At 45.6% G+C, this 27,999-nt stretch overlaps 4 non-coding genes and 1 pseudogene across 4 annotated transcripts; 1 reads left to right on the top strand and 4 right to left on the bottom strand.

The window, feature by feature from the left end:
• Positions 1–27,999, bottom strand: part of LOC137314528 (zinc finger protein 585A-like) — a 915,457-nt pseudogene that overhangs the window by 458,805 nt on the left and 428,653 nt on the right.
• On the top strand, positions 942–1,024 carry trnal-cag (transfer RNA leucine (anticodon CAG)). Its single transcript has one exon. It is a non-coding gene; the product is annotated as a tRNA-Leu (tRNA).
• On the bottom strand, positions 3,430–3,502 carry trnav-uac (transfer RNA valine (anticodon UAC)). The gene has a single exon. It is a non-coding gene; the product is annotated as a tRNA-Val (tRNA).
• Positions 3,942–4,015, bottom strand: trnan-guu (transfer RNA asparagine (anticodon GUU)). Its single transcript has one exon. It is a non-coding gene; the product is annotated as a tRNA-Asn (tRNA).
• trnam-cau (transfer RNA methionine (anticodon CAU)) lies at positions 14,043–14,115 on the bottom strand. Its single transcript has one exon. It is a non-coding gene; the product is annotated as a tRNA-Met (tRNA).

Raw genomic sequence — 27,999 nt, forward strand, 5'->3', positions numbered from 1 at the left:
TTATCCTTCCCAAATACAATATCTCACCGTGCTGTTATGCTGTTAGACGAGTTTCCTCTCTCTGCTTTTATTTGGAATGTGTTGCTTTTCCATCTGATAACACTTGGTATCATCGTATTATGTTAGTCCACAAGAGGAGATCATTCGGCCCATCGTGCCTGTGCCGGGTCAAACACACGTATTCGTTCAAGATTCGTTCAGTGATAGATTGAGTGCTTTGTTATCAGAAAATTGCCTGAACCCCCACAGTCTACAGCTTTCCACCTCGCTATCAACCACACGGCCTATTTTTGTGTCACCCGCAAATGTCTTTATCATGCCTCCGACGTTTAAGTCCAAATCGTTCATGGATACCACAAAAATCAAACGACCAAGTACCGAGCCCTGCGGCACCCCACTGGAAACAGCCTTCCAGCCGCAAAAACACCCGTCGGCCATTAACTTCCTGCCACTGAGCCAATTTTGGATCCAACAAGCCGCATTCCCTTGGCTCCCATGGGCCTTTACTTTTTTGACCAATCTGCCATGTGGGAACTTTTCAAAAGGCTTGCTAAAATCCACGTAGACTGCATCAATTGCGCTACCCTCATCCATCCTTCTTGTCACCTCCTCGAAAAATTCAATCAGGTTAGTCAGACACGACCTCCCCTTGGCAAATCCATGTTGACTGTCCTTGATTCATCCGTGACTTTCGAAGTGACAGTTCATCCGATCCCTCAGAATTGATTGCAATAATTCGAAATGGAGTCTTTCTCCTGCTTGCTGTCATGACAGATCAGGCGGTGAACAATACTCAGGCCCTGCGAGCTCAGTCGGACAGAGCACGAAGCTCTTAATCGTGGGTTCGAGCCCCACGTTAGGCGAGTGCCATTTTAAACTTTTATAATGCTTTCACTGGCCAACAGTGCAGAAATGATGCAGAATGAAACATGAAATCGGTCGTCAGGATGGCCGAGCGGTCTAAGGCGCTGCGTTCAGGTCGCAGTCTCTTCTGGAGGCGTGGGTTCGAATCCCACTTCTGACATTTGTTATCTTTACTGTTCCGTGGAAATATTTTATTTGTGGATTGGGCTGCAGCTGATTTTACTGGCAAGTCGATTTGCTCCTCCCACAAAAGCAACTGGCTTTGTCATGGATATGTGACTTGAGAAGTTTCGAACGGTGAAATGGTTGACATATTAATGATCTGGACAAAGAAATAGAACAGCAGTGGAAACATTTAAAACGCTGATCAATCGAGTCCAGGAGAAATATATCCCACTAAAAAGTAAGATCAAGCTAGCCAGAAATGACACACCAGGGATGAATAAAGAAATAAGGGCAAAATTGAAGCGAAAGTAAAAGGCCCACACTGGACAATAAAGGAGAGGGGGAATGTGAAAAGACTGGGAAAGAAGTCGAAAGAAATATTAGAAAGGCAAAAAGGAATATCAAAAAAAGCAAAGTATTCTGGACACATCAACAGCCAAAGAAAGTTTAGGATAGGAATCGGGTCACTAAGGGATACACACGACAAATCCACAGGCAATGACAGCGAAATGGCAGAAATATTAAATAATCACTTTTCTTCAGTATTTACCAGGGAGACTAGCATTGAGTGCATGACAGTGGAAGAAGAGATCAAAAAATATAAAGACATTTAAGATCGAAAGGGGGGGAGATAATTGATAATCTCATCAAACTGACAGGGGAAATTTCCTGTTAGGTGCCTAACCAGAGTTTCAAACCGCTCACCCACGCTAATTTCCGTATTACTGTTCAGATTTATTTCACAGGGACACGATTACTGTGCACCATTTAGGGAGGCTCAGTGAAAGGCGGAAATTGATCTATTAATGGAATCATGGAATAGGACAGCGCCATTCGAATGCCATTCGTCCCATCGTGCCTGTGCCAGCTCTCTGAAAGAGCTGTCCAGTTAGTCCCACTCGCCTGCTGTTTCCATTCAAGCGTTTATCCAATTCCCTTTTGAAAACTGTGAGTTAAAAAAACAATATTGAAAGGGGTGCTGGGGCCTCTGCAGCGTCGATGTAGAGTGTGCGATGATTGAAGTTATCAAGATGTTTCTTTGCACATGGTATGTTGTGCAATCATCCTGAAATATCTTCAATATCCAACACAAATTGAATTGCAAACCTGACGGACCAACACTGGAAAACAAGTCACGAGTGAACGCAAATCATCTGGGACCCGTTTTCAGCCTCACGGCACTTTAAGTAAAGTGAAATAACTTTGCATTGAAAAGATTTGGAACTTGCATCTGTGCCTTTATCTGTTCCATTTCTTAAAGTTGCTGATGTCTGATGATGGACACGCCTCTGCTCCCTCGATTGAACAAGAAAGAAGATGTTTGACGATGACGGGACCTGTTGGTTATGAGCTCATCCTTTACATTGAGTGGGTTCACGTCTTTTGAACGGCGTCAACTTTAGCCCAGCGGTGAACTTCACAACAAACAAGTTCATCACCGTCTCACCGCGGGCGCTGACTGACATGTTTATTGTTATTTCTTTCAGACCTAAATAAATAGTAACCGTGATTTGAAATTTGCACTAAGTGATTTTTAGGTAGTCGCCTTTAAATGTTTCAAAGGCGACTCCTAATTTATGATCGTCCGCCATTTCTCCAGCCGTTTTGAAAACAAAACATGTCTCTGCTTTTCGCGTCTTTTTTCGAAAGGGAAAAAATATATATTTCCCGTGACCTCTGAAGGATGTACAAGTACATTTCAGAAAGCTGAAGCAAGTTCACCGAGCTTAAATCGTCTGACCACGTTAAAGGCGCTATGTACATACATATAAATATGTATATATATGTAATATATGCAAGTCGTTGCTGTCTGTTTCTGTGGCTGTCTTTTTTCTGTGTGTGTCCATCTGCAGGTCAATTTTGAATCAATACCAGTGTTCGTGTCAGTTTGTTGCATGAAATAAATGAGAGTATCAGGCGCTCCCCTCCCTGCCATTGGGTCGGTACTGAGTCAGGGTTTAGACCAAACTTCTGGGTTTTTTTGTGAAAAAGCAATTAAAACCTTCATTCGGGAATTATCCAGTCTCATGTGAGCGGTGAAAGAAACACTGACCCCGATGTGATGTGAACACGCAGCCTTTTGATCTGGAGTCAGACCTTTGCACCACGCGCTCTGAAGACAGGATCCTGGATGTTATCATTTATATGAATGTTTCTCAAACACCGTTTCATTTCTCCCACCTTGGTTGAATCGATGGGGCTTATCAAATCTCCGCCAGATCCCACCGGGAATGAGACAGTATTGGAAGCAGCCTTCACCCCCACGATCACGCTGGCTTTCATCGCCTGCTCTCAGCGGACTGCATTAACAGGGATGGGAGATATGGACTTTGTTCATATTATTCAGCAATGTGAATCGTTAAATATTTACTAATTTTTAATGGGAACAAGGTTTTAGAATGTTTCCGCCTGGTTTCGAACCGGGGACTTTTCGCGTGTAAGGCGAACGTGATAACCACTACACTACGGAAACCTGATACTGCAAACTCCGTGTTAGGGATATAACCCCTCAGCCAAACTAATTTCCGCATTACTGTCCAGGAGCTCATTTCACAGAGATACATTTACTGCGCTGTATTTAGGAAGGCTGCAGAGAAGGATCGGTGGCGCTGGTCAGGCAGGGAATCCCAGAGCATCGCGCCCACACAAACATTTCACTGTTTTTTTCATGTGCCTGATATCCGACCGCAGTGTAAATTATGGCGAATCAGGCATGCTCAGATCACATTGTTCACAGAATGCTTTCTTGCAGCCAAATCACACATTAGAAAACGTGAAATGAGATGAAGAGATCGGAGCCATTTAAAGTGCTCCCAGTTACTGCAGATCAGGAATTAAAACCTGGCACCGGCTTCAGGTCGATCAGAATGAGGCAATGAATCCGAAAGTGGGAAGAAAAAAAGCGCAATTTTCGTCCCTGGGTGGGCTCGAACCACCAACCTTTCGGTTAACAGCCAAACGCGCAAACCGATTGCGCCACAGAAACCGCCCAGTGCTTGTGTTTGCTAGATACACTAAAGCAGCTTGTCACCTTCACAAAGTTACATGTTGCAGCCACAGAAATGCAATTGTCCACTATCAGTCTCACTTTTCCAGAAATAAAGGATGGGATATTGTTTATGGAAACGGTCTGGTCTCGCTCACAGCATCGATATCACCGCGAACCAGCTCTCCTGCAACCGGCGCGCCCACCGGTGCTTTGTCTGTTATTGAGTCGGACTATGGGAGAACCTTCGCCACACGGACTCCAGCGATTCGAGAAGGCGGCTCACCACCACCTTCTCAAGGGCAATCAGGGATGGGCAATAAATGCCGGCCTCGCCAGTGACGCCCACAACCCATGAATGAATGAAGAAAAAGTATTCTGAGCGTCCTGACGCTGATATCAGGTTTTGATGCCTGATCTGCAGTAACTGGGAGCGCTTTAAATGGCTCCGACCTCTTAATTTCACCCACAACATCAGAGTAACTGTTCCAGCGGGACATGCCGACTCAACTGCGTCTTGGCCGCCTCTCTGCTCAGTCCTTTATTCGCCTCCAATTCCGTTTCCCAAAGCGTATCTACAGATACACAAAGCTCTTTGTCATTTCGGTTCCTTTCGATTTGTCCAGCTCCCGATTGGCAATAATTTGCAAACCTGGTTGCAGCCCTCCGCCTTCCATCGTGTCCAGGGATGGGTTATGTGGAGAGACTGGAGAAGCTGGGATTGTTCTCCTTCGAGCAAAAAAAAAGGTTAAGGGGAGATTTAATAGAGGTGTTCAAAATTATGAGGGGATTTTGATAGAATGGATGGGGAGAAGCTATTTCCATTGGCAGGAGGGTCGATAACCAGAGGACACAACCTGCATTTATATAGCACCTTTAATGCAGTAAAACCTCACAAAGTGCTTCACAGGAAGAGTTTTTGAACAAAACTTGACACTAAGCCACATAAGGAGATATTGGGACAGGTGACCAAAAGCTTAGTCGAAGAGTTAGGTTTTAAGGTATGTGTTAAAGGAGAGAGAGGCGGAGAGGTTTAAGGATGGAATTCCAGAGCTTAGGGCCTAGGCAGCTGAAGACACAGCCGCAAATGGTGGAGCGATTAAAATCGGGGATGCGCAAGAGGCAAGAATTGGAGGAGCACAGAGATTTTTTTTATTCGTTCATGGGATGTGGGCGTCGCTGGCGAGGCCGGCATTTATTACCCATCCCTAATTGCCCTTGAGAAGGTGGTGGTGAGCCGCCTTCTTGAAACGCTGCAGTCCGTGTGGTGAAGGTTCTCCCACAGTGCTGTTAGGAAGGGAGTTCCAGGATTTTGACCCAGCGACGATGAAGGAACGGCAATATATTTCCAAGTCTGGATGGTGTGTGACTTGGAGTGGAACGTGGAGGTGGTGTTGTTCCCATGTGCCTGCTGCCCTTGTCCTTCTAGGTGGTAGAGGTCGCGGATTTGGGAGGTGCTGTCGAAGAAGCCTTGGCGAGTTGCTGCAGCTGCAGTGCATCCTGTGGATGGTGCACACTGCAACCACATTGTGCCAGTGGTGAAGGGAGTGACTGTTTAGGGTGGTGGATGGGGTGCCAATCAAGCGGGCTGCTTTATCTTGGATGGTGTCGAGCTTCTTGAGTGTTGTTGGAGCTGCACTCATCCAGGCAAGTGGAGAGTATTCCATCACACTCCTGACTTGTGCCTTGTAAATGGTGGAAAGGCTTTGGGGAGTCAGGAGGTGAGTCACTCGCCGCAGAATACCCAGCCTCTGACCTGCTCTTGTAGCCACATGATAGGGTGGGGTAGCGAGGTTCTGGTGGGATTTGAAAGCAAGGATGAGAATTTTAAAATCAAGGCGTTCCCCGACAGGCGGTTTGACTGGAGCGTCACACCGTTCCCTCCCGTCTTTACTTCCACATACGTACATTGGGACAGGGCTTGGGCGGATTTTTCTGTGTCTCACCCGGGGCCGCTGAGTCTCCTGCAGTCCCCACGATCACCAACTCACCCAGTTTGTAAATTTAAACCGGAACAAGTGCCTCGCAAAGGGCAAGAGATGAAGGCAAGGCTGGAACCTCTGGCAAAAAAAAAATCTCTTGCCCACCAGCGAGGTTTGTGTACCTGAATCGCTAACTCTTCTTTCAAAGTTTTGACATTCATTGGACGCCACGCGGCCCCTCCAGACTTGTCTCTTGCACTCACAGTGAAGCGGAGGGCCGTTTTCCCTCGCACGCCAGCAATTGTGATATCAAGAAAAAGGTGGCCGAGAAATTCTCAATTTCAGCGAAAATGGAGCGCTGGGGTCCGCTCATGAGTGCAGCGTAAAAGATGCAACTCGCACCCACGATCCCGAGGGGAATGCCTCTCCCGACTGAGCTAGCCAAGCCTGAGGAAACTGTTACTTCCTTGTCTGTTGTTGCAGCGAGCCGGCTGTTGGCTCCGCTCCAAGGGTTCAGTGCAAACCATGAAACAGGTTCTCCTGAATTCCATGGTGTCGAAGGCAATCGAGTAACAAGTCGAGCAATGTATTCCGCTCAATCATTGATAATTCCATTCAGATCTTCTGCTTTTCAGCTGCACTTCCCCAAAACATTGCAAATAATTTTGCTCAGTATTTGTTTCGCTTGTTTAATATTTTGTTCTCCGGTTTTGCCAGATTAACATTTCATTTCAATTATCAATGACAGGGAGCAATGAACAATGAACGAGTGACCAAAGTTCCGTTTATTATTAAAAAGCAGTGATTCCGAAATTATCCAGGCTGATATGAATGGTAAGATAAATAGTGATTTCGACATGATTTAAATACGCAGCCTTCAGAAACTGGAGTCAGACGCGCTGCCGTTTCTCCACGGGGTCTACTGATGGCATAGATTATATATGTATAAAAACTTATTATATCCTTAAATATATAAACATTTGATGCAGTGTTCCCTTGTGGTTGGGAATAGTTCATTGCACAAAAATAATTCAAGTCTGTGAGACACTTAATGTTTTCTTTAATCGCCATTAATACGTTCTGTTGCACACTGAAGGAAATGTTAACTTGTTTGCCAAGTGACAATTAAAACGTCAATAAATCTTTGAGCTTTGCATGTCATGAACTTTTATCCCTTCCCATTTTACATACTGTATTTTAGGAGTCTGCTTAAAAATGTTTAGTGCTTATTATACAAGGAATCCGGTGTAGCCGTTGTTAAATTTAAAAAGGTTTGTCGCCCCGTTCACGCATGAACAAACTCGACCCTGGAGGTTTATGGGGAGCAAGTCCCAACAAAATGTTTCCCTCCGAGGTCAAATCGGGGACTTTCTGCATGTAACTGGTGAACATGATAACCGCTACACTACGGAAAGGACAAACTTGTCGGTCTCAGGTCTGAAGGAAGTGTCTCGGGGAAACATGAACTGCCGAGTCTCTTCACACTGACTCTTTTCACGAATATTTCATCGATCGAAACTATACAAGTCACAGGGAAAAATGTCAAAGTCATTTAACTCCCGAATTAGCCCCAAAATCAATCAATCTCAGTTTTGCAATGTTCAATTGACCCCCGGCCTCAACAGCTTTTTGCGGGAGAGAGTTCCAGATTTCCACTCCCCTTTGTGTGAAGAAATGTTTCCTGACATCACTCCTGAACAGCCGAGCTCTAATTTTAAGGTTACACCCCCTTGTTCTGGACTTTCCCCACCAGAGAAAATAGTCTCTATCTGCCCTGTCAAATCCTTTAATCATCTTAAACACCTCAATTAGATCACCCCTTAATATACTATACTCAAGGGAATGCAAGTCCAGTCTATGCAACCTGTCCTCATAATTTCTTATCAAGGATAGCCACCAAAAGGGGTTTTACGATGGCTTTTGAGTGCATTGGCTTTTGCCAATGGGCATGTTGGTCCAGGGTTATGATTCTCGCTTCGGGGTTGTTTGTCCAAATATGTGAGAGATCCCGGACGAGCCCTTATTTTACTTTTGATCTTGAACGTCCAAAGACAGAAAAGTACCCAAATCACCTCACATGAGTGAAACAATTCCTATGTTTCATACCATTACCTAACACAACTGCCCAACTTGGTTCTGATGAAAGGTCATTGACCTGAAACATTAACTCTGTTTCTCTCTCCACAGATTCTGCCTGACCTGCTGAGGGTTTCCAGCATTTTCTATGTTATCAGAGTATCACTTCCCTCATCACCTAACTACACTCCTCCACTATATGTCGCCTTATGTTGCAAACAGGCTCCTTCCACACAGCCACGTGTTCTGCAGAATGGTGTTTATCTCTCACCAGTACAGCCCTTTCCCGCTGCGTCAGTATGGAATTATACGTAGCAATCATACAGATGTCACACCTCTCCTGCTTCCCTGTGAAGCTGCTAAGACGAATAGCACACAATGCTGTCTGAAACACATACACACCAGCTCTGAATAATTTAAAGGCCTTGTTATGATTGTCAGAGAATTGTTTGTATCAAAAGGATAATTAAACTTACGAGTATTATGATATCAGCTGCAGTCCAAGAGTTTCTGGACTTCAGAATCTACTCGTCTCTATATTAAACATATGCATGCATATAAAATGAAGCAAATCTGTCTTATGATTGTAGTTTCATTCTCCCAACAGAGATTTATACTTCTTTACTTAAGAGGCAAAAGCTAAAGGTTTGTATTACTTCAATATAAAGATTAACTCTTTCCTTACAATACAGATACCCCAAACTAATATAACACCTCAAATTGATCAAGTTTCTCAAACTAATACAGTACCTCAAACTAATACAGTACCTCAAACTAATACAGTACCTCAAACGTATAGAGATTCTGAAACTAATATAATATCTCAAGCTAATACATCATCTCATACTAATACAGTACCTCAAACAAATACAACACCTTAAAGTAATACAAACCGATACAGAACCTGAAACTAATATAATACCTCAAACTAATACAGCATCTTAATCTAATTCAGTGGCTCAAACTAATAAAGTACCTCAAACGATAAAGAATCTGAAACTAATATAATACCTCAAACTAATACATCATCTCAAACTAATAAATACCTCACACTAATACAGTACCTCAAACCGATACAGAACCTGAAACTAATAGAATACCTCAAACTAATACAGCATCTCAATCTAATACAGTATCTCAAACTAATAAAGTGCCTCAAACTAATACAGTATCTCAAACTAATACAGTACCTCAAACGAATACAACACCTTAATCTAACACAGCACCTCAAACTGACACAGATTCTGAAAATAATATAACACCACAAACTACAAAAACACCTCGAATTAATACAGCACCTCACACTAATACAACACCTCACATTAATAGAACACCTCAAACTGATACAGCACCTCAAACTGATACAGCACCTCACACTAATACAGCACCTCACACTAATACAGCACCTCACATTAATAGAACACGTCAAACTGATACAGCACCTCAAACTGATACAGCACCGCACACTAATACAACACCTCACACTAATACAGCACCTCACACTAATACAGCACCTCACACTAATACAACACCTCACACTAATACAGCACCTCACACTAATACAACACCTCACACTAATACAACACCTCACACTAATACAGCACCTCACACTAATACAGCACCTCACACTAATACAACACCTCACACTAATACAGCGCCTCACACTAATACAACACCTCACATTAATAGAACACCTCAAACTGATACAGCACCTCAAACTGATACAGCACCTCACACTAATACAGCACCTCACACTAATACAGCACCTCACACTAATACAGTACCTCACACTAATACAACACCTCACACTAATAGAACACCTCAAACTAATACAACACCTCAAGCTAATACAGTACCCCAAACTAATATATTACCTCAAATTAGTACAGCATCTTAAACTAACACAGCACTTCAAACTAACTCAGTGCCTCAAACAAATACAGTACCTCAAACAAATACAGTACCTCAAACTAATACAGTACCTCAAGCTAATACAGTATCTCGAATTAATACAATACCTCAAACAAATACAGCACCTCAAACTAATCGTGTTCCTCAAACAAATACAGCACCTCAAACTAATAGTGTTCCTCAAACAATAGAGCAACTCAAACTAATAATGTTCCTCAAACAAATACAGCACCTCAAACTAATAGTGTTCCTCAAACAAATACAGCACCTCAAACTAATAGTGTTCCTCAAACTAATCCAGCACCTCAAACGAATACAGTACCTCAAAATTAATCATTAACTGAAATGTCAAAGTCCGAACAGGACAAGCAGGTTGACCTTGACAGGCGGCGAATCTGTTAAGAGGATATTAAGCTGCAGGAGGAAGTCCCGTTCAGGAACTGCAGTTGTATTCAATTAATTTCGAGTCTTTTCTCAACATTGGAACAGAGAAACACGTGGTACGTAATATCACTGCAGGGCCTTCCATGGTCGGCCTAATTCAGTACAACATCCCCAGTACATTTCGTCTCAAGCTCTTCACCAGATGCCTTTCAAGTAATCTTTGCTGATTTGTTGCAGTTCAGTTTGGGTTTAAATAGAGTTGTTTCTTTACCAGCATAGCTTTATTGGGGCGAGGGGTATTTGAGTTTGTACCGGGCAATTTGTAGGTGCCCATTGCTAATTGATCTTCAATTGAATCAATATATTTCAATTAAACTATCACAAAAAGACGGACTATTCCTGCACCCACTCCCCGCCAACCCCCACCCAATGTTCCAACTTACTCCACTTCTCCATCGCTGCTTCTGCCAATCTCCACCTCTGTCTCTAATTATAAATCTGCCGATCATGCTCTCTTTCGACTAATTTTATGTTTCTTTACCTCTTTCAACTATATCCATTGTTCTTTTCACCTTATTAAAATCAATATAAATCTCCTTCGACCGATTCGTATGTATCGTTGTCTCTCCACTGCTTTAAATGTATCTATCTATCTATCTATCTATCTATCTTTCTTTCCATCGATCGATCTATCCATCCATCTATCAATCTTTCTATCCATCTATCTATCTATCTATTGCTCTATCTCACTATCCATCTATCTCTCTATCTATATATATCTCTATCCATCTATCTATCTATCCATCTACCTCTCTATCCATCTATCTATCTATCTATCTATCTATCTATCTATCTATCTATCTATCTATATATCTCCTATCAATCTATCTATCCATCCATCTGTTTAACTATCTATCTATCTATCTATAAATCTCTCCATCCACCTATCTATCCATCCACCTATCTATCCATCTATCTACCTATCCATCTATCTATCTATCCATCTATCTATCTATCTATCGATATAGCTATCTATCTATCTATCTATCGACCTTTATCTCACTATCTCTCTATATTTGTTTCTCCCTCCACCTGTTTATTGCTCTGTTGTTGATTCTATATCGCTTTCTGTCTCTCCTCCTTCATTACTCACATTTTTCAAATAACTTTCTAATCTTTATCAAAAAAAATGCGACATTAATGCATGAGCATGAGGTAAATTAGCCAATTACAAGGTGGGGTGGACTCGGTATGTTGGTCTGTGAAGACGTCACCGAGCCCTCTTCCTCCTTCAGGCTGCTGATCACAGAAGTCTCCCTGAGCAGCTTCTGGAAGAAGAAACGCGAGCACTTCTCGTCCTGCTCCACGGAGCGGACTCTGGAACGAAAGATAATCTTTGAGGCCCCTTTAACTGGATGGATCACACCGTGAGATCACAAGGTGAGGCCCCTTTAACTGGATGGATCACACCGTGAGATCACAAGGTGAGGCCCCTTTAACTGGACGGTTCACAGCATGAGATCACAGGATGAGGCCCCCTTAACTGGTCGGTTCACACCGTGAGATCAAAGTATGAGGTCCCTTTAACTGGACGGTTCATACCGTGAGATACGGTCTGTATTGTACTGTATTGCTTCGAAATTGTGAAATTTAGTTTTAACTCTATGTATTCTTAAATTTTATGCAGTAATGTATGTTTTGTAATAAAAAAAAATCACAGAAACTTTCGAATCAAACGGGAATTGAACCTCCACACGTTATCCATTGCTCCATTGGCCCAGTTTTCAAAAAGCATGCAGTAACTCACACTTCCACAACGCTGGAGAATGAGCAGTTTCCGAGTAAGTCTCGGTCATGCCCACGCGATTCCACGAGTCCGGAAGTGTCAAAAGGTGCACGGTGAACAATCACCAAAGAGAGAGACAGAAGCTGCTTCCTTTCGATCGCTCAGCTTGTAGAGCGGAGGACGATAGTACAATTAACAGATCAAAGTTTGCTGGTTCGAAGTAATAAACTTGCTTTTGGAGTAAGTAGCTCTAGGCCATTCTCTTAACTTTACAGGCAGCCTGCGGCTTAACATGTTGGCGCTGAGGCACAGGAGAGCACTTTTCCTTTGTCAAACCTGAAAGCTTTCTGTGTCTGTCAGAACACGGCTGTTTAGATCGAGCATTTGCCTCTGCTCACCAGCAGGGAGTGCCTTTGCGCAACAACACTTCAAACCGCTTTCAGGCAAAAATGTCTTCGATCAGGCAGACAGACAGGGCTCTCGCTGCTCCCTCAAGCTCGGGGCCGCTGTTCCTTTCCTGAGATCTCATCTACCTTCCGCAGGCTCGGGCTCATCTCAGCATCATTCACGATTACTGTGGCTTCCCGTTCTGCTGTTGCTCACTTGCTTATTCTCGATACTACCGATTGGAGCAAAGTATTGATTATCGTCAGGGAGGGGGCCAACCCAAGGCAAGATTTCTCTGCTGGTCGTGGAGCTGCTTGGAGGCGAGTGCGAAGCAACTACTGTGAAGGGCAGTGAATAAAGGGGGCAGTAGCAACATGGATACAGAATCGACTATAGGACAGGAAACAGAGTAGTGGTGAACGGTTTTTTTTCGGACTCGAGGGAGGTGGACAGTGATGTTCCCCTGGGGTCGGTGCTGTGACCACTTCTTTCCTTGATATATATTAATGACTTGGACTTGGGTGCACAGGGCACAACTTCAAAATTTGCAGATGACACCAAACTTGTAAGGGTAATGAACAGTGAGGAGGATAGTGATAGAGTTGAAGAGAATATATACAGACTGGTTGCATGGGCGGACACATGGCAAATGACACTTAACGAAGAAAAATGCGAATTCATGCATTTCGGTAGGAAGAACGAGGAGATGCAAAATAAACTGGAGGGCACAATTCTAACAGTGATACAGGAACAGAGAGATCTGGGGGTATATGTGCACATATCATTGAAAGTGGCAGGGCAGGTTGAGAAAGCGGTTAAAAAAGCATACGGGATCCTGGGCTTTATAAATAGAGGCAGAGAGTACTAAAGTATGGAAGTCATGATGAACCTTTAGAAAACACTGGTTCAGCCACAACTGGAGTATTGTGTCCACTTCTGGGCGCCGCACTTTAGGAAAGATATGAAGGCATTAAAGAGGGTGCAGAAGAGATTTACTAGAATGATTCCAGGGATGACGGACTTTAGTTACGTGGATAGACTGGAGAAGCTGGAGATTTGATCGAGATTTTCAAAACCATGAAGCGTTTAGAAAGAGTATATAGAGAGAAATCGTTCCCATTTGCAGAAGGGTGAAGGACCAGAGGACATAGATTTAAGGTGATTGGCAAAAGCACCAAAGATGAAATCAGGAAAAACGATGGGGCGGGGGAGTGGGACCAGCTGGATTGCTCTTGCATAGAGCTGGTGTGGTCTTGATGGGCTGAATGGCCTCCTTCCGTGCTGTGTTCTTTCCATGATTCAAGTCGAATGCTCGCTGAGCAGGTGAGAGATAGCAAGATAGATTCTTGCATTCTCCACTCACCTTTTGACTTGGGTCAATTGTCCAGAAACAAAAGTGGCGTCAGTTTTCAGCGAGCCCATGGTCCATGTACTTCTTAAGCTTCACTGCTTGCTACGGTACAGAGAGGTCAAGTGGCAGCAAATCTTTTGGTGTGCTGCAGGAAGAAAAAAATATTGATTTTGGTCTTGAGCAAAGATGGGAAAAAAAAAAGCTTAATGATGCCTTCTCTGAGGATTGAACTCAGGACCTTCAGATTATGAGACTGACGCGCTGCCAACTGCGCTAAGAAGGCACTTGATGTATAATGATCCAGGCAGCACTATCAAGTAGGACAGTTTGCAAGGTGTAAAATCATAAACTAATCGGCAGTTTGCAAAAACTCTCCATCCAGGTGGAAATCGAACCAACAATCTTCTGAATTTTGGTCAGACACGTTCTCCATTGCTCGACTGGCCAAAGGTGTGTCGAGTAAGTCGGAGCTCACACTCTCACAGCGCTGCGGTATGAGCAGGTACCGAGTCAGTCTCGGTCATGCCCACGCGACTCCACGAGTCCGGGAGTGTCAAAAGGCACACGGTGAACAATCACCAAAGAGAGGGACCTTTGCTGTTTCCCTTCGATAGCTCAGCTGGTCGTGTGGAAAACTTGTAGAGATTAAAACTTGAAAGCAAAATCACTCTTAAATCGTTGGTTTAATTCTGGCTCAAAATAACGAACGTGCTTTTGGATTAAGCGGTATTGTGCTCAAGGCCGCTCTCTTAACGTTACAGACTGCTTACTGTTTAAAATGTTGGCGCTTTTCCTTTCTCAAACCAGCAGGGAGCGCCTTTGAGCAACAACACGTCAAACCGGACTCACTTTCAGGCAAAAAAAAGACTTCTGTCAGTCTTTCGGACAGGTCTCTCGCTGCTCAAAGGAGTCCCTTTGAGCAGCAATGTTTTTTTTAATTTTAAAAATATACTTTATTTCATAACATTTAATGATACATAAAGTTCAGGGTAAAAGTCGCAATTTCAATTCAAAACAATACAAAACAGATCGCACACACTATTTTTTCAATACAAAACACAGTACATGTCTTTAAATACATTCTGTACAATAAAAGGTGGGATGCTCTTTCCACATAGAGCCCTTGTATAGGCCGCACCATGCCTCAGTGCGTCCAGCATCACATTCTCCTGGACCTTGCAGTGTGTCAGTCGGCAACACTCGGTCGTGGACCGCTCCTTCAGCTGGGAGGCCAGAAGATTTCGGGAGGACCAAAGGGCCTCCTTCACCGAGTTGATGGTCTTCCAGCAGCTGTTGATATCTGTCTCGGTTTCCGTCCTGGGGAACAGCCCGTAGAGCCCAGCGTCTTGTGTTACCGAGGTGTTGGGGATGAATGGGGACAGAGGCCAACGCATCTCTCGAAACATATTCTGCTGAAGGACCAGTCCATCAGGATACGGACGATGGTTTCATCCCCGTTGCAGCCTTGAAGGCAGCTTGAGGTGGTGCAGAGATTTTGTCCATGTTGGAATGCCCGCACTGGGAGCGCGGATCTCACCACCCTCCAGACCACATCCTGGTGTCTGTTGGTCAGTTCCGGCGACGAGACTTTCTGACAAATGGCATCGACCGTCTGGTCGGGGAACTGCCCGACCGGATTCATCCTCTCCTTTTCCTGCAGGACCCCCAGAACGTTCCTCGTCGACCACTGTCCGACGGCCTTGTGGTCGAAGTGGTTTCTCCTCAGGATCTTCTCCACCTGGGACAGGTAGGGTGGGGTGATCCAGCTGGACGGGACGTCCTCCGTCTCCTCGGCCAGCATGGCCAGACCCAGTTTTCTCAATGTTTTGGACAGGTAGAAACTCAGCACGTAGAGACACTTGGTGTTTGTGCACCGAGGCTCTAAACACATCCTGAGGCAGCCACACACAAAGCTGGCCATCAGGATCAGGGCAGCATTGGTGACGCTTCTGTCCCCTTTGTCTGGAGGTTTGTACATGGTGTCCCTGTGGGCGCGTTCAACCTTGGACCTCCAGACAAAGTGGAAGATAGCTCGGGTGACCGTGGTGACGGAGTTGTGGGAATGCGCCAGACCTGGGCCACATAGAGCAACACCGCGAGTACCTCACACCTTCTCACCAGGTTCCTGTTGGTTACACAGAGAGAGACAGCGTCCCCCCAACATACCAAGCTTCTGTTGCGCCTTGGTGAACCGCTCCTCCCATTGCTTGGTGGAGGCCTGGGGCCCCCTGAACCAGCTCGCAAGTGCCATCAGTTAGTCGGACCTGATGGTAAAGGGGACAAAGGATCGGGTCTCCCACCTGCCATAGAACATGGCCTCACCCTTACTGTAGTTCACTCTGGACACCGAGGCCAGTTCGAAACGATCGCAGATGCCCATCAATCTGTGGACCGACTGCTGATTGGAGCAAAAGGCAGTGACGTCATCCATGTACAGGGCGGCCTGGGATCGTCATCCCCCTGATACTTGTGTTCTTCCTGACGGACGGGGCAAACGGCTCGATACCACATATGAACAAGACCATGGAGAGAGGACAGCCCTGCCTGACTCCAAATTTGATCAGAAAACTCTCCGACTCCCGCCCATTGATTAGGACTGCGCTATGAATGTCCACGTAGAGCAGTCAGGTCCAATTGGACATTTCCTCCCCAAAGCCCATTTTAGACAGCACGTTCATCATGTATGTGTGGGATATTCTGTCAAACGCCTTGTCCTACTCCAGGCTGATGAGGCAGGTGTTCACCCCCCTTTCTTACTTGTAGACGATCGTATACCTGGACAGTACCAGGCTATCAGAGACCTTCCTGCCGGGTACAGTACAGGTCTGATCTGGGTGAATCACCTGCTCCAGAGCGGACTCGAGCCTGTTGGTGATGGCCTTCGACAGAATCTTGTAGTTGACATTTAGCAAGGAAATGGGTCGCCAATTTCTGATTTCCCCCTCTCTCTCTTCTGCTTGTAGATGACAGTGATGATGCCTTTCCTCATGGACTCTGACATGCTGCCTGCCAGAAGTATACCCCTGTACACATCCAGTAGCTCTGGGCCAATCCAATCCCACAGAGCCGAGTGCAACTCAACCGGTAAACCTTCGAGAAGAGTAGAACTCCCCGGAGTTCTACTCTTCTGGAAGGACCAGACAGCCTTTGTCAGCTTCTCCAAGGTCAATGGCCGACCCAGGCTCTCCTGTTCGCTGTCCTCTAAGACCTCCGTAATAGAGGACAGGAAGGGTTGGGAGGCCGAGCTGTCTCTGGGCTTTGCGTCATACAGCCCGGCATATAAAGATTTGCTGATCCTCAGCATGTTGGCCTGTAAAGGCATCACCGAGCCGTCTTCCTCCTTCAGGCTGCTGATCACCAGAGGTCTCTCTGTGCAGCTTCTGGACGAAGAAACGCGAACACTTCTCACCCTGCTGCACGGAGTGGACTCTAGACCGAAAGGTGATATTCGAGGCCTCGGAGGTGAAGATCGAGACTTGCTGGCCCTTCAACTCTCTGAGTTCCTCCCCGACATCGATCCCCATCGACTGCAGCTGGAGCAGATCCTGCATGCTTTTCTGGAGCTGGGACAATTTCCTCTGTCTCTCTCTCGTCCCTTTGACTGGACGGGTCAAACCGTGAGATCAGAGGGTGAGGCTCCATTAACTGGATGAGTCACAACGTGAGATCACAGGGTGAGGCCCCTTTAACTGGACGGGTCACACCGTGAGATCTCAGGGTGAGGCCGCTTTAACTGGACGGGTCACACCGTGAGAGCTCAGGGTGAGGCCCCTTGAACTGGACGGGTCACACCGTGAGAGCTCAGGGTGAGACACCTTTAACTGGACGGGTCACACCGTGAGAGCTCAGGGTGAGGCCCCTTGAACTGGACGGGTCACACCGTGAGAGCTCAGGGTGAGACACCATTAACTGGACGGGTCACACCGTGAGATCTTAGGGTGAGACTGCTTTAACTGGACGGGTCACACCCTGAGATCTCAGGGTGAGGCCCCTTTAACTGGACGGGTCACACCGTGAGATGAGAGTGCAGTTCCTTTAACTGGACGGGTCACACCGTGAGATCACAGGTGGGGCCACTTTAACGGGACGGGTCACACTGTGAGATCACAGGGTGAGACCCCTTTAACTGGACCGGTCAAACCGTGAGATCAGAGGGTGAGACCCCTTCAACTGGACATGTCAAACCGTGAGATCAGAGGGTGAGGCTCATTTAACTGGACGGGTCAAACCGTGAGATCAGAGGGTGAAGCCTCTTTAACTGGACGGGTCACACCGTGAGATCATAGCGTGCGGCCCCTGAAACTGGAGGTGTCACACCGTGAGATCACAGGGTGAAGCCTCTTGAACCGGACGGGTCACACGGTGAGATCTCAGGGTGAGACTGCTTTAACTGGATGTGTCACACCGTGAGATCATGAGGTGAAGTCCCTTTAGCTGGATGTGTCACAACGTTAGATCTCAGGATGAGGCCCCTTTAAACGGACGGGTCACACCGTGAGATGACAGGGTGATGCCCCTTTAAATGGACAGGTCACACCGTGAGATCTCAGGGTAAGGCTCTGTGATTCCAGGTGGTGTTTCCTCGCTCGGCTAATTTAAATATGTGAGGTGGTGAGAGTGTTGGTGAAATGAAGGCTGGAGATGGCAGAAGCACAGGATCTCAGCAGCAGCGGGACCAGGAGTGTGCTTTTTAACTGGTGCAGGGAAACAGCAGTGGGAACGGAAATCACAAAATCACAAGAGACTTAGAGGTCCGTGTGTGTGGATCATTAAAATATCATGGACAGGTACAGAAAATAATCAATAAAGGATAATGGAATGCTGGCCTTTATACATAAGAGGACCAGAATACGATGGGGTAGAAGTTATACTCCAACTATACAAAGCCCTCGATAGACCACAGCTGGAATACTGTGTTCAGTTCTGGATACCACACCATCGGAAGGTCACATTGGTCTTGGGAGTGCAACGCAGATTTACGAGAATGTTACCTGGTCACTGAGTGGGGAAATTGGATAGGACCTGTTTTTGGGCGGGAGCAGCACGATCCGCTGTTATCCCGCACCCAATGGTCCCAGCGCAGGCAGGACGAGATTTTCGTCAGCCCTGAGGACTCACCTGCAATCTGCGTTAGCAATCAGCGTTGAACGAGGATTCCATGCAATTCGCACTTTCCACCAGCAGGGGGAAGCTCCTATCTCTTAAAGGCAGGCTGTCTGTTAGAAATCTCTTAAAGGTAGCTGGTGCCTGTTATTTGCTGAATATAACAGCCTGATGTCTGCACGGAGTCTGAATGGAGATCAGACATCGCACGTGTAAAGCACAGATGCAGGTCCCATAACTATTTTTAAATACTGATGAGTTAATTAAAAATATTAAATAAAGGTTGCACACCAGTAAATCCCACATCCTCCAATCTGCAGGCCAGACCTCATCAATGTGCCGGCCTGAGACTCCGTGCACCAAGGTTCTCTGCTGATGCACCAGAGGCCTTGGTGTAAGAGGTGGACTGAAGGAGGGACATCCTATATCCGCAGTGGGCAAGGGGTCCTCCAGACATACACCCAAAAGGTAGTCGGAGCCAGTAGGGGATGAGGTCAATGCCAGGTGCACAGCATCATGAACATGGATGCAGTACAGGAAGAAGTTCAATGCTTTGACATGAGTGGTCAAGGTGAGTGAGGTCAACTGTCAATAGCGCCTCCAACCAACTACACAACTAGCCGCACCCATTGCTCCATGAACTACACCCCCCATCACCAACATAGCAACAAACTCTTTCCTTCAGTACTCAACCCTCTCACCCTTACACATTACCACCGTTGCAAGCAGCACACCCACAACTCACAGGCCACACACACTGGCAGCTATTCAACCATGATAGGAACATCACCCGCTTTCTTGTAGGAGAAGCTGGCACATATCAGGAGACAGCGAGTGGCGGTGGCATTTTGCCCCTCGAGCCTTTTCTGCCACTCGATCAGATCAGGGTGGACCTGTGATCGAACTCCATTTACCCGCCTTAGCCCCATGTCCCTTAATACTCTTGGTTCACAGAAATCCATCAATCTCAGATTTAGAATTCTGGATTGAGCTGGAATGAACTGCCGTTTGCAGAGGAGTATTCCAAACTTCTCCCACCCTTTGTGCGTAGAAGGATTTCTTAATTTGACTCCTGCACGTCCTGGCTCTAAATGTTATGCTAACTCCCTGCGTCCGAGCTGAGGTACGAAATGAGTACTTTACCTGTATCGTTACCAAGGAAGAAGATGCTGCCAAGTTACAGAAAAAGGGAGGTAGTTGAGATACTGGATAGGCTAAAAATTGATAGAGGAATTACAAAAAAGGCTGGCTGTACTTAAATAAATAAGTCACCCGGTCCGGCTGGGATGCATCCAAGATTGCTGAGGGAAGTAAGGGTGGAAATTGCAGAGGTTCTGGCCATAATCTTGCAATCATCCTTAGATATGGGGGTGGTGCCCGAGGACCGGAGAATTGCAAATGTTACACCCTTATTTTAAAAAGGGTGTAAGGATAAACCCGGCAACCACAGGCCAGTCAGTTTAACCTCGGTGTTGGGGAAGCTTTTAGAAACGATAATCTGAGAAAACATTAATAGTCACTTGGAAGAGTGTAGATTAGTAAAGGAAAGCCAGCACGAATTTGTTGAAGGCAAATCGTGTTTAACTAACTTGACTGAGTTTTTTGATGAGGTAATAGAGGGTTGATGAGGGCAATGCAGTTGATGTGTATATGGATTTTTAAAAGTTGTTTGATAATGTTTCACATAAAGGCTTGCCAGCAGAATTGAAGCCCAAGGAATTAAAGATGCATGGATACGAAATTGGCTCAGTGACAGTAAACAGAGAGTCGTGGTGAACGGTTGATCTTCAGACTTGAGGAAGTGTTCCCCAGGGGTTGGTATTAGGAACAATGCTTTTCTTGATATATTTCAATGACTTGGAATTGGGTGCACAGTGCACAATTTCAAAATTTGCAGAAGGCTCAAAAATTGGAAGTGCAGCGAACAGTGAGGAGGATAGTGTAGATTTCAAGAAGACATAGACAGGCTGGTGGAATGGGCGGACGCGTGGCAGGTGAAATTAACGCAGAGAAGTGCGAAGTGATACATTTTGGCAGGAAGAGGAGAAGTAATGTAAACTGAATGGTACAATTCTAAAGGGGATGCAGGAACACTGAGATCTTGTGGTATGTGTGCACAAACCTTTGAAGGTGGCAGGATAGTTTGAGAAATCGGTTAGAAAAGCATGTGGCGTCAAGGGCTTTATAAATACAGACATGGAGTACAAAAGCAAGGAAGTTATGTGGAACCTTTATAAAACACTGGTTCGACCACAACTGGAGTATTGTGTCCAATTCTGGGCACAACACTTTAGGAAGGATGTGAAGAAGATAGAGAGGGTGCAGAAAGATTTACTACAATGGTTCCAGGGATGAGGGACTTCAGTTACGTGGAGAGTCTGGAGAAGCTGAGATTGTTCTCCTTAGAGCAGAGAAGGTAAAGAGGTGATTTGATAGAAGCGTTCAAAATCATTTCAGGTGATTGGCAAAATAACAAAAGGCGACATGAGGAAAAACTTTTTCTATGCAGCGAGTGGTTATGATCTGGAATGTGCTGCCTGAAAGGGTGGTGGAAGCAGATTCAATCATGGCTTTCAAAAAGGTATTGGAGAAATACTTGGTGTGAAAAACTTTGCAGGGCGACGGGGTAGAGCGGTGGATTGGGACTAACTGGATTGCTCTTACAAATATCCGGCACGGGCTCGATAGGCAGAATGGCCTCCGACTGCGCTGTAACCATTCTATGATTCTCTGATTTTGAAGTGTAGTCACTGTAGTAATGTTGGAAATGCTGCAGCCAATTTATACACAGCAAGATCCCACATACTGCAATGAGAAGAATGACCAGAAAATCGGTTTTAGTGATGTTCGTGAGGGATAAATATTGCTCAGGACACGGGGGAGAACTCGCCTGCACTTTTTCGAATAGTGCTGTGGGATCTTTTACATCTACCTGGGAAGGCGACATCCACAACAATGCAGCACTTCTTCAATACTACCCCTTCGACAGTGCAGCACACCCTCAGTACTGACCCTGCGACAGTGAAACACTCACTCAGTACTGACCCTCCGACAGTGCAGCACTCCCTCAGGACTGACCCTCCGACAGTGCAGCGCTCCCTCAGTACTGACCCTGCGACAGTGAAACACTCACTCAGTACTGACCCTCCGACAGTGCAGCACTCCCTCAGTACTGACCCTGCGACAGTGAAACACTCACTCAGTACTGACCTTCTGACAGTGCAGCACTCCCTCAGTACTTACCCTCCAACAGGACAAAGCTCCCTCAGAATGACACTGTGTGTCTGCCCGGATTATGTGTTCAAGTCTCTGGAGTTGAACTTGCATTCACAACCTTCTAACTCAGAGGCGAGACTGCTACCACTGAGCCACGTCTGACACCTGAAAGGCGGAGAGGGAGATGGAGGGGCTCAGGTGGTGCTTTCTGGAACGTGGATATGGCTGGAGGCACGGCTGTCAAATGTGGGGCAAATGAACTGCGGATGCACAAGCCACCACAGGTGGAGGAGCAGAGTGTTTGGGACGGGGTGTCTGACTGGAGGAGGTTACAGAGATAGGGAGGGGTGAGGCCCTGATAGATTAAAATGTCAGTAAAAATAGAAATATACTACAGGCTGAGGAGACTGGAATCCAATGCAGGTCAGTTAGGGCTTTGGTGATTGGTGAGCCGCTCACCAATCAAAATGCCAGCGGTGGGGATGGAATCTGTGGCAAGGATGGAGATTTTGGCGCCAAAGATCATGACTTCCCAATTTTTAACTGGAGGAAATTGTGGCTCATCTAAAACAGAATGTGGGTCTGACAACACAAAGACATTGGAATGGTCAAGAGAGGCGGTGGTTTTGTTAGCGTCCATCTGAAAGCTGGTCCGTGTCTGCGGACTGTGTCACCAAAGGGCAGCATGTAGATGAGGAAGAGGAGGGAGCCAAGGATTGAACATTTAGAGACATCAGAGATAAAGGTGATAGGGTGGGAAGAGAAGCTTCTCCTGGCTCTGATCAGATAGGACAGTGGAACCAAGCGAGGATAGTCCCGGCAAAAGAGGCCAGTGTCCGATGAATGAGGAGGTGACGGGTGGGTTATCTGTCGGTATGGAGATGTGGAGTAGTGGGCCATGGAGGAATTTAAACCCAAGGATGAGTAATTTAAATTTAAGGGATATGGAACTGGGAGCCAGTGAGGGTGAGTGAGTCCGAGCAGGACCTGATGTTGGTTGGACACGGACGACACAGTTTTGGATGAGCACACGTTTATGGAAGGTGGAGGTTGGGTGGCCGGCCAGGAGTGCATTGGACGAATGGAGTCTGGAGGGGACAGAGGCATTGATGAGGGTTTCAATGGCAATGGGCTGAGGAAGGAACAGAGGCGGGTGAGAGAATCACGGGGCCTTTGTGACGGAGGTCAAATCGGGTCATGAGCTCAGCTCGGTGTTACACGGGGCCAATTTTACTGGAGCCGTTCACCAATGTAGATTAAACAGGTAAATATCTGCAGTAAAATAGCGGAGAGAGGAATGTCAATGGGATACGTTCAGTGTCCGTCGCCAAATATCACCCACAGTCATTTCTAGGCTGCAATCCTCAACCTGCCCTTTTACTGTCCTCGTGTCAGAGACTCACAATTCATATTTTAACTGGGAAACTGCAGGAATGGAGTGAAACGAGTCTGCTTGTGTCCCTGGATTCACTCTACACTGCGGAGGATCGGTAACATTTATAAATGAATCATCAGGAGTGAACATGGTCAATACAATTATATAAAACTGTAAATGGAGCCGTTCATTATTGTTGGATCAGTCATGTGTGAGAACAGATTTAAACTTTATTCCTGAGAGAGATCTGATTAAGATAATAACCTGGGCTTTGAGATGTTTTTGTTTTATTCACCACATTATTTACATCGGAGTCAAACCTGCTGATATGATATGTTTGTTAAACTGACTGTAATTAATAGCAATGGTCAGGAGTATAACCGTGTCAGTGGAGACTTATCCCCTGTATAAATCAGGGCTTGTTGGAATGGATCAGCTCAGAGTGCCTGCTGGAGCTGTGGTTTCCAGGCCAACAGAAGTCACTGCTTCTCACAGAAATGGGATATCCAGTAATCCATCAGATAATGCTCATTTATTATCCTGTTCTTGCAGCCATTGGTGTTCCGGGTAAGCCATTGTCCCAGCTGTTAATGGCGTAATCAATGTTAACTGTTGCTGTACTTGGCATTTATATGTTCTCCCTGCATAATATACGCAGTCGCTGTTCTCTTCGATTGGTTGAAAAATGGAACGTGTTTAATCTCGTTCGGTCTTATGGGAGCTGCAATATATCCGTAATGATTTTTGTGTATCCAACCCTGGCATTGTCACTGGATTATTCTCTGTACTGAATGTATTGTTGAACAATGGTATGTCCTTAACTTCTGAAAGTTCGGTCTTGATGGAGTTAGATAAGATCTTTGGTGGCTATCCAAACCCGGCATTGTTACTGGAATATTCTCTGTATTGAATGTATTGGAGTCAGGTGTCTGGCCTAACAGCTGATGTCAGACCATCAGGAGCTGTTAACAGTTTCATGTTGTGGAACTAACCTGTCCTGGAATATGTTTTCATCAATGTGTTTTCAGTGATTGATAATGAGACAGCTCGCGGTCTCAGTGTTACAAGGAGGCAGCGCAATGTCCTTCCTCTCAGTTTGCTGCTGACTCTTTCACATCTCCTTCTCCGCTTCACTGTGGATGAAATCACTGACTGTCACTGGACTTCATTGTAGAATGAAATGTTTTGATGTTATGTTGTCTCAATTTGCACCGTATCTTTTGGAATCAGGAGCCCTTCTATGTGTCTGTCGATTATAAGTGTGATTTTGGCGTTTTGTTAACAGAGCAATCCTGCCATCTATCACTTTACTTCACAATTACAGGAGAAGGAATCTCAATTATTGTGAGATCTGTCTAGAAGAGGCAATTAATTCTGTTTATTTGATGATTTGTAGATGAAGTGAACAGTGCAGGTGAACAGGTGGAGAATGGGACGATCTGTCGAAACATTAAACAGAGGCTTCACTATTTAACAAACTGACACTGAGAATAGGATCGGTGGAACACGGCGCTGGTGAACAGGATGATAGGATTTAATCGGATATGAAACTGGACTTGAGAAAGAGAGTAGAGTGAGTGATATAGAGGGTGACTGTGGTGTGAATAATGCATCAGAATGAACTGCTGAAACTTCCAGTACAATTAAACATAGAAAATATGACTTGAACGTGTTGTTATGATGTGGTCAGATGGGGTGAGCTTTTATTGTGGGACTCGCTCCTCATGTTTGTATCCCTATCAGGTCCTCAGTCTGTTTTTGTGAATGCTCCTTGTCTTGCAACTTGACACGAAACATAATTCCAATTTACTTCAAGAATAGAATCAGAAATTTCTTGATCATAATGAATTATTCGGATGCTGTATTTTTAAAGCTCGGCTGAGTTCAATAACAACAGAGTTGATTTAATTAATACTTTTCAGTTTAAGTTTAATTTAATGTGCAACTTAAATTTATTAAATACATTTTACACCCAACACAGGTTCCCTGACACCAATAACCACAGAAATGAATTGTTGAATGTATTAGTTGGATTATGTTACTGGGACCTTTCGATTAGATTTCCTCTAACACTCTGCTGCAGTTTCTCCCTCTGAATCCCAGCCTCTCCTCCCACTGCAATGAATCCTCGGTCTCTTCTTCGGTTGCTTCAGTTTGTCCGTTTTCACAAACCAACTGCTCATGCCTCCCCGACAGCTCCAACACGTTCATGTACACTAATCTTTTCCTTGACTCCCTCCCAATCTCACTCACTGTCAGCTGTCTTAATGCAGAGCAACACACAAGCTGCTCCACCCCCTCTCCCCTCACCTTCCCCATTCTTCGCTCTCTTTCTCTTTCCGTCTGGATCCCAAATGCGGCATTAATCCGCCAGATTCCCGGTGTGTAAAACCCCTTCTCCCTTCCCCACCGGCACTGCGCCCTCACTCAGCCCTTCCAGTGGATCCAGTGCTCACTTTATTCACTTTCTGTATCCATCTCCCAATTCCTTATTGATCATTGTGTTTAAAAACATCTCTCTGCCCGAAACCGCTGCCCAGGTCAATGAAACAAATTCCTTCGATGCAGCAACAAAGCTGGAATTTTCACCCCAGATCCTCTCAAACTGCTGCGTTTGCTCCAGGTCTGATCAGTAATTTCTCTGAACCCTTTTCTCTCTCTTACAGTTAACTTGGTGGCGATTGTGATCCTGTCCCGAGGAAAGTGCGGTCTCTCCAAATGTATCAGTCGCTACCTGGTGGGAATGGCAGTGGCCGATCTCATGGTCGTTATCATTCGTGTGATACTGGTGTGGATTAATGCGATGTATAGCCCATGGCCATTCCTGGACATGACTCCTGTGTGTAGTTCTATTATCGTCTTGAGTGGTGCAGCCATTGTGGTTTCTGTCTGGTTCACAGTCGCTTTCACCTTTGATCGATTTGTGGCCATTTGTTGTGAGAAGCTGAAAACTAAATATTGCACCGAGAGAACGGCAGCTGTGGTTCTGGGAACAGTGAGTGTGCTGGGCTGTTTGGTGAATGTCCCCTGGTACTTTACATTTGAACCTGTATATATAGTTGATAACGTTCCCTGGGGTTGTGAGACTATACTGAGCTTCCGTTCTTCCCCCGCATGGGCTGCATTTGACATGTTTGACCTCATTTTAACCCCTTTTATCCCGTTCTGTCTGATCTTACTGCTCAATGTACTGACAGTCAGGAGTATTTTAGTGTCCAGTCGAGTCCGCAGGGGACTCCGGGTCCGCAGCAATGGAGAGAATCAGAGTGATCCAGAGATGGAGAACCGAAAGAAATCCATCATTTTACTCTTCAGTATATCGGGCAGTTTTATACTGTTGTGGCTGACATATGTTGTATTTTACATTTATGCGCGAATTGCAGACATTCGGTCCTATTACTCCTACACTGACCATGTTTATCTCACAGATCTCACAGCAAAGATGCTGCAGCTTCTCAGTTCCTGCACAGACACTTGTATTTATGTCCTGACCCAGACTAAATTCAGGGAGGAGCTGAAGAACGCGGTGAAATACCCATTCAATCTAATTGTTAAATTAGTGAAATCATAGAAAGAGCTGAAGAGTTTCAAGCACTAGAACTAAATCCCATTTCATACTCCATCCCCTACACTTCCTGGGGGATGGAAAGTACATTTTATATTCGCAGCACAGAAATATGAAATGATCTTAAATCTGATTCTGAGATTATATTTTATTGATAATCTGACCTATTGTGGCGGGATGTGCTTTGCAGACAACACGTGAATTGTTGCTCAAAATGGAGTCACTAAGTAGATATGCTGGACTTGACCTAACTGTCCACAAGACAAAATGGGCAAAGCTGGAAATCAAAGTCACTTCTGTGGACCTGATCAGGATGTGTGTACTTCACATATATGGTGAGAGAGAGGGAGAGAGGAAAGGAGAGAGGGAGGGAGACAGAGACTGAGAGAGAAGGACGGAGAGAGAGAGGGGAAGGGGAGAACGGGAGACGGAGAGAGAGTGAGAAAGAGGGAGTGAGGGAGCGAGAAAGAGGGAGAGAAAGGGAGAGGCAATTAGAGAGAGACAGAGACAGAGGGAGAGAGAGAGAATGAGAGAGGGAGAGGCAGAGACAAAGAGAGCGTTGGAGAGAGACAGAGAGAGAGAGACAGAAAACGAGAGACAAAGAGGAAGAGAGAGTGAGAGGGGGAGAGAGGGAGAGAGAGGGAGAGAAAGAAGGAGAGGCAGAGAGACAGAGAGGGAGATATAGAGTGAGGGAAGCGAGGGAACGAGAGAGACAGAGAGAGAGAGAGACAGAGAGAGTGGCACAGAGAGAGACCGAGAGAGAGACAGAGAGACAGACCAGGAGAAAGACAAAGAGAGAGGCCGGGAGAGAGAGACACAGAGCGAGTGAGAGGCAGAGAGGGCAGAGAGAGGGAGAGAAAGAGATAGATCGATAGGCAGAGGGAGAGAGACGAGAGCCAGAGAGAGGG

Source organism: Heptranchias perlo, unplaced genomic scaffold (genome assembly GCF_035084215.1).
Source record: "Heptranchias perlo isolate sHepPer1 unplaced genomic scaffold, sHepPer1.hap1 HAP1_SCAFFOLD_52, whole genome shotgun sequence".
NCBI classification, from domain to species: domain Eukaryota; kingdom Metazoa; phylum Chordata; class Chondrichthyes; order Hexanchiformes; family Hexanchidae; genus Heptranchias; species Heptranchias perlo.